Source organism: Anas acuta, chromosome 29 (assembly GCF_963932015.1).
Source record: "Anas acuta chromosome 29, bAnaAcu1.1, whole genome shotgun sequence".
Taxonomy (NCBI): Eukaryota; Metazoa; Chordata; class Aves; order Anseriformes; family Anatidae; genus Anas; species Anas acuta.
Window position 1 is genome coordinate 2,628,540 of NC_089007.1, and position 7,799 is coordinate 2,636,338.

Consider the following 7,799-nt stretch of genomic DNA (forward strand, 5'->3'; position numbering starts at 1 on the left):
ACATTTCTTTGGTTCCTCAAACTGGGGGTTTGGGGGAAAGATTTGGATTTTCCTAGTGCCCCCATCACAATTGCATCCACTTCAAGCACACCAGGCCCTGCTGTGAGAGCGCACAACCTGCTGGTGTGCAGCCCCAGGCTCGGCACGGCCACTGGGTCCCAACAACCCTCTTCGCACCAGCAACTTGCCAACGCTGATAAATTTTTGCCTCTTCCTTCAGCAGGGTTCAGCAGCGGATTAAGCAGCTGGGAGCCTGGAGTGAGAGTGCGTCCCCTCTCCTTTGCCATGCAAACACAGAAAATTAATCTTCCAGCTTCCTCTGATATTTGGGCTGAATTACAAGCTGGGAGCGGAGATAAAGCACGGGCGAAAGGAAGGCACAGGTACAGCGGAGAGCCGGGCTGCTTGGCACAGGCCCTTGTCCGTGCAGATAACAGCTCTCCTCCCTCTGTCATGCATAATTCACCAGCACTGCCTCCCTCCGTCCGGTCATCCCTTTCTCTGCTCTCACTGATCTCCTACAAAAACTGGAAGCCTGCCTGTCCAAGGGAGCCTGAAGGACACCAGGTGACGCGTGTGGGTGCAGAAGCACACTTGGACAGGGGGAACAAGCACGCGTGTGCACCCAGAAACACGGCAGCACCACGCTCAGAAGTGTCTGCACTCAGCCAGGAGACACCCGCCACCAACCCAACCAAACCAAACCACTTTTGCAAGGGCCTAAAGGGCGATTTCACATGCCCATCACATTTCAGCTTCGGTAACCAAGCTATCTCCCTAAATCCCTCTGATGTTATCATCGAATAGAGGTTACTTCCTTTGGGATACCAACCCTAGCATTAAGAGACACCAACTGTATTTTATTTGGTCGTTCATCCGGCAGCTTCTCTGTACCTTTTTTTGACAGAACTGTGCCACGCAGAGCAGAAAGGCCACAGAGGTTTTCCATAGCTTCTGAGAGCTGCTTTCCCAGAACAAAGCAGAAATAACCCCGGTCACTCCCAGCCAAACAGCAAGCATAGACACCTGCTTAATTATTTTCGCTTTGTAAATTAAAGCAGTGACATGAGTTTAATAACCACTGCCTGGGAGTAATTGGGGCGATTATTGTATGGCCCAGGGGGAAAATTGCAGCCTTTTATCTCCAGGGAGTAGCATTAGGATCCAGCAGATAATCAGGGGGTTATTTGTTGCACTTCAGATGACATTTCTTATGGATTTAGAAGTGATAGTGATCAAACCGCATCGTCAGAGCCACCTCCAGACTGGGGAATCCAGCCACCTGTAAGCTGCACAGCATCTGAAGCCACCCAGGACAGCTGCCCTTCCAGCAGGACAGCATGACTAACAGACACGTGTCAGAGAAGCCACATTTGAGTTCAAATGCTTCCAGATCCGTCACTCGTTGTGGTTTTGTTTTCTTTTCTTTTGCAATTCGATCTTAAAAGAGACAACGCTCAGGACAGCAGCACGCTATGCTGCCTGAGAGGATGCAAAAGGGGGAGATCAACGCTAACAGATGCCGCCAACCAGATCTATACACAACCACAAGAGACTTTCCATCCTCAGTTTCTCCCTCCCCACCCCAATCAATAGCCTCTGCCTGTCCTCTCATCTACAGCAGCCCTGAAATTTGAGGCTGAACACCACAGTCGTTCACCACAGCACAATCAAGCGTCTCTCATCAGCATTGTGCTCTCCGTAAGATATTTGTGCACTACCAGGTAGCAGTTTTTGGCTCCAAAGTCACCTGGATGGTTACAGGATTGGGAGTGAATTCCAGCAACCCAAACGTGGTGGGTGGGCAAGGGGCAGCTCAGCTCCCAGTGATGCCTCCCAGCCTCAGCCCCACTCTTGGCACCCAAACTGCATTCATCCAGCCTGGCCAGAGGGGTGCAAAGAGGATTTTTAGCAAGGCTTAACCCTGCCAGAGCCTTCGCTGCTTCCCTTTATAGGTTTGCTGCACAGGAGCATCCCCAAATCCTGCATGACACTGGTGAGCAGGATCCTGCTGGGCCTGGGAGAGAGCTGAGCCAAAGCAGGCTCCGTTATCGATCCCCCAATCAATGACAATTCAAGGCCTGGAAATGACAGCGCCTTTTCTTAGTCCTCAGTTCCCACCCAAGGCTGGGCGCGGGGAGGAGGGAGCTCACTCAGAGGTTTAGCAATAAGCCGAGGCAGGAGCAGAGACGGGAAGAGCCTCTCTTGCAGCAGGTGGGTTGTTTAACAAATTGGACACAGAACAAGACAAAAGGCACCGAGGAAGGAGATCTGGCGGGACTGGACCTTTATCTCCAGCACGTTGGCAGCCAAATCTTTGTGCAATATTTATCAAGGGTGAGCGGGCAGGAGAATTGGCAGTCGATGCATAAGTGAGGAATTAAAGCCACTGCCATCCTTATCTCCCGGGCAGACACGCAAAGGGGGGGGGTGGATGGGAGCTGCGAGGCAGCCCAGGGCAATCGAGTTTGAAACCATTTGTGGGCTTAACGAGTCCAAACTTCATTAGCTCAGCTGATGGGGAGCAGAGAGGAAGCACCAAGGGCAAATCAGCATGTCTGCATCCTCCAGTGGTCAGAGCCAGGCACCCTGCCTCCAGGCTGATATTTCGGCTGGGAAGCCCCTCACGTCACCGGGCAGGCATCGAGCACCCAAGGGGGACACGATGAAGCTGCCCCAGAGGCACTGGCACGAATGTGAGCAGTTCTTCAAGCCCAGTTACTTTTAGACCGGGGAGTTTGGGAGCTGCTCCTCTTTCTCTCCCAATTACGTTCAGCAGTAAGGCAAAGGCAAAAGATGCCGTGCCCTCGGGTGTATTCATGTTTTCAAAGTCAGAGCCACGACTGCCTTGTGAGTTGCAGACACTGCTCGGCACTTTGCAGCTACCCCATGAACATGCCTCATCAGACACAGGCAGGAAAACCGCAGGGGAAGGGACAGATACAACCTCGGTGATCTCTGCAGAGCTCCGATCCCTCCTGCTGAGGGTTTTTGCCAACAGGCTGCCCCCAGTCAGGTCACCCGGCTCCTCCAGCAGCTCCCAGGGCTGCGGATGGCAAGCAGGGGGTTGCTTCGTCCCCGCCATCTCCTGGGAATCCCCAGCTCTCACATAACACGCCGGTAATTAACTCGCTTATTGGCTTTGCTTTTGCTGAGACTGCACATTCAAGATGGGCTCCATCTGCTCCTTGCATGGGCTTGGCTGTCTGGGGGAGGGTAGGAACACCACCACCACCACCACCAGTCAATTCTGGGGCTGGGGGACAAGGACAGGGCCATGCCAGGGACCAGCAGCAGCACTCTGACGACAGATTCAGGTCCCAGCCACCCAGTTCCACCAGCTCTTGCACCACGCACCAAACTGGTGCCAACAGCCCCCTTGCCACGCACCAAACCTGGCTCCACCGGGGCCGCCGCAGCCACCAGCTTCACTTCATCGTTTTAGGGAATTTGCATCTCCCAGCTTAATTTCTCTTTAAGGCAAATATGAGCACAAGAAGCCAAATGGGACCTCATTTTTGGAAATGCTGGACTGCTGTGCGTGTCGGGTGGCTGCTGGGAAGCCGACAGGCTGATCCAGCCGCCTGGGGTATTTAGGACTTTATTCCCTCCCTGCACAGCCCAATTCCTCTTGGAAGAACAGTCTTGGAGGCAAAACATGGAGAAGCAGCATCACCAGAGCAACTGTCAGCCACAGCCCTTCGCAGCCAGGTTCCCGTTTCGGCCTTGATGTGGTTCCCATAAATCCTCCCCAGGTTATTCCAGCCGCTGTCACTGAGCTGTGGCAGCAAATCTCAGCTTAGCTCCGAGCAAAGCAGCGCAGAGCACGTGGCGCTCGCCGGGTCCCCCAGCACCCATCTGCACTGCCTTTGTCTCCTCAGCCTTTGAGCGGTGCTTCTCCTCCTCTCTGCTGCAAAGAAACGCGTTCGTTGCAACATTGCTTTAATTTGTTTGCCAGCTTTCAGGGAGCGGAGAGGCTCGCTGCTCCCATCGGTGCTGTTTGGAAGGATGCTTGATGCTGGCAGCGTTAACTCTTCAGCTCCTGCACGGTCGCCCGGGCTGCCAAAATGTGTTTGCATGTGTGGGACACATGAGCTGCCTTCTTCAGCACAGCTCTGGGCTGCAGTGAGCACGTGCCAGTGGCCTGACCTGGCACTTCCCATATGTGGGGATCCAGCTCCCCTTCCAGCTGTCCCCAGAGGTTCCTTAATGAGTTTTGTTGTGACTGCAACCAGTGTCAGAGAGAAGGAAGGAAAATAGGATCCCCACAGGTGCTATGGCTGCGACAAAGGCACGGGGACAAACAGCCCCTAGCAAAGCCAGAGGATTGCAGATGGACAAATGGCATGGGACAAGTGGGGCGGCACAAGGGGACAGGCTGGATCTGCACCCAGGGAGCAGCTGGGGTTTGCGGGGCCTCTGTCCTGCACTTCCAGATGTGGGTCCCGTCCTTCCTGGGCTGCTTCAGGCCCCCTGGTCTGGGGGAACAGCCCTGGGCTGCGTCTGTCCCAGCTGAGGAAGCCTTTTCTGGACTCAGGGTAAAACAAGCCAGGATGATAGAAGCCAGACGAGGTGGAGATGGCGCACAGGGAAAGTGCTTCAGGATGCTCCTCACACTAATTGCTCAAGCTAATGAAGGTGCACACGCAGCTCAGCAACTTCCCAGTGTTTCCATCCACCCTCGGTTTGCGATGTGCTGGTCACAACTCGGGAAAGCTGCGGCTGAAGCATCACGAGATTTCCAGGACAGCAGAAAAGCAGAGACAGGGGCTGTAAGAAAACTGCAGCAAACCCAGAGCACGCAAGGGCCACCCACATCCAAGGGTGATGAGCAGCAACAGCCAGAGGGAATCCCAAATATCCAGCCCTGGGTGTGCAACACTGGTGCAACACAGATGCAGCAGCACAGTTCTTCCTGAGGCTGTCAGCGAGGAGCCTTCCTGATGGAGACGGCCCTGGGGCTTTCATCCCCTGACCCTTGGGGACAATTCCTGCAGCCACAGACCCCCAGGAGAGCCTGAGCCACCTTCCCCACCGCCCGCTGCGTCTCCAGGTCCCCCGCACCCGCGCTGCAAGGTGCCTGGTTGTTAAGCGATTCAGCCTCCTTGTTATCCCGAGCGCGGTTCTGAAGGTTTAAATAGAAAGATATCAAAATAAAAGATAATTGTTGAGAAAGATGAATAGGGGGGAGGAAAAAAAACCCCATCAGCATGGAGGAACTCTTGTCTAATTTCTCACCCACGCAGAGCACAGCGATATTAGTGCCTTCAACTCTGGTTCGTAAAAGCTTTCATGGCTTTATTACCAGCTCCCCGAACAGCTTGTCCTTTTAATAAGCCAAGGCCTCCAGATAGCATATCTGCCCACGGGAGATCCCATCAGGACCTGGTTAATCCGGGCAGCAAACAGCACACAGCATCATTGCACTCACCTGGCCGAGGAAGCCCTCTGCTGGGGCAGGAAAAGGTTAAAAACCACCCCAAAATCCAAGCAGAGAGGGGAGAAGTGGGCAGAGGAGCCACTGCTCCACCGCGGCCTCGCCTCCAGGGTGGTGGCACCCGGTTAATCGGTGCTGCCGGGTGTCCTCGCCTTCCCCGGCAGCCCTGCTCTCTGCAGCCGCCAGCTCTGGCCACGGAGGCCTTTAATTATCCAAACTGCTGCCCCTCACGAAATTAAAAGCCGCTGTGGATGACTCAGTGTTTAATGGACTGGCTGCTCCCAGCGCCGGGAGAGCCAAGCGGGTGCGAGCGAGAGCACGGCACAACACGGCATAAATCAGGCGGCGACGCTCGGCACGGGGGCGAGCAACCCAGCGGCTCGGAGCGGGGAGGCAGCGAAGTGCTGAGCGTGAGGATCGCGTCCTCCTCGGGGTAACCCCAGCGAGGCAGCCTCCAAGTGACACTGCTTGACCCAGGCTGGCTCCGACCCTTTGCATCTGACCCCGCTGGGGAGATGGGGGAGATTAATTTCACAACCATGCCGCACCACCGAGCGAGCGGCGTGTGCTCGGTTCTCAGGATTTCGAGGCGGAGGTTTAATTTGGAGAGGTCTCAAATGGTCAGGTGGGATTGAAACAGCGAGGGAGATTAGGTGCCAAAAGAAGCAAGGTGAGGTTTTATCTTGGCCACTGTTTGCCCAACCCACGATGGCAACATGCTCCCAGCCAGCTAGGGCTGGAGGTGGCTCTGCTAACAGCCTCGTTAGGCTCGCCGAGATGCGAGGCTTTGGCTTCCAACAGATAATTAGCGATGGGCTCAGGAATTAGGAAGCCCTGGACCTCTACCAGGAGGTATGTGGAGGCACCAAAGCCACTCCTGGTTCAGAGCTGGAGCAAAGCCATGTGGGGGGAGCACCCCAAAGCGACAGGGATGGGGAAAAGTGGTGCCCAGCCCCACATAGACACAACAGCCCTAATCCCAGAGCTGCCCACCAGTGGGGAAGGCGCATGTAGGAAGTCCTGGTGGGGCCCCACAGCGCCTCATTTGAACACAGTTTGCTGTTGCTAATGATGCTGATGGTTATTTCCCCAAGCTAGGAAGCGTTTGGCCCCAAAATGGGCTCCTGGAAGCAATTTCAGATGAGCAATCTGTAATACCAGAGCTGATGGAAGCAATTTGCAAGCCATTAGCAGGAATCGGCTGCGAAGATGTTTTACATGTCACTCAGCCCAGGTTCAAGGGGGGCTTGGATCTTCCCATCTCCCCCAGGATCGGACGGGGAAGGGCCGGACACTGCACCAGCAAGGCTCAGAGCAACACCAGGCACACAGCACGGGGCAAACACCAGCAGCATCCTCCCAGCAAGCAGCTGGATGCCAAAACGCCGCCTCCGAGGCCCTGGCAGCAAGCAGGGAGGGCTTTGTGATGTGCCACGCTGCTTGCCTTTTAATTCAAACTCTCCCCTTAAATACACGGCCAGCCCCAGAGATCGCAGGGGCTGTGACCCCAAGGGTGGTTACACCCTGGGAAAGCAAGCAGCGGCACCCAGCACCTCCAGCTCACGCAGTAATTAATAGCTCATGAGGAATTAAATTGCCTCCTGTGCCATGGCTGGGTGGCAGGTGCAGATAAAGAAGCAATTTGCAAGGCAGGGCTGCCTCGTCCGAGGGAGCGATAGCAGGACACAGCCTGGGCCGTGGGGAGGACGAGCAGCACTTACCCATCCCTGCCCTGGCGATGCTCCTGCCCTGGGGACGCTCTTCCAAGCAGCAGGATGGAAGTTGGCTTCTGTAAGCAAGATGCACGCGGTGGAATGGAGACAAGCATTGCTTGGGAGAGGAAGGAATCCCTCCAGGGCTCGAGTTATCCCTGGGCCTGAGCTCAGGAGGTGTTCTCAAGACACCCTGCTGCCTGCCTGCTGGAGCCTGTGCTGGGAGCCTCAGTGGTGCCGCACCTTCCCTTGATTACATTTTTGCTGCTAATTAGATCTGCGAGCACGCCTGAGGCACGGCCAGATGAGGGGAGCTCTGGCTACTGGGTCCGTACTGGGACCGAGCATCCAGAGGAAGGAAACAAAACATCCCCAGCAGCTCACCTCCTCCTCTTTACCCTCCACTGCGCTCAGGTCCCAGCCCACCCTCGGCTACCGCCCTTTAAGCCTTCGTGCCTGCTGCCTTGCTGTTACCAATTAACACCTGGCGCTAATCGTTAGCTCCTGGCCAGCCCCACGGCCCTCAGCTGGCCCCGCTGCCTCTCCCTGCAGGAATCAGCACAACCATCACGTGGCTCCCCCGAAAAATAACGCGGAAACGCTTGCGCTCCCCACGCTCCACTCGACTCCAAGGATGCAGCTGCATCCTT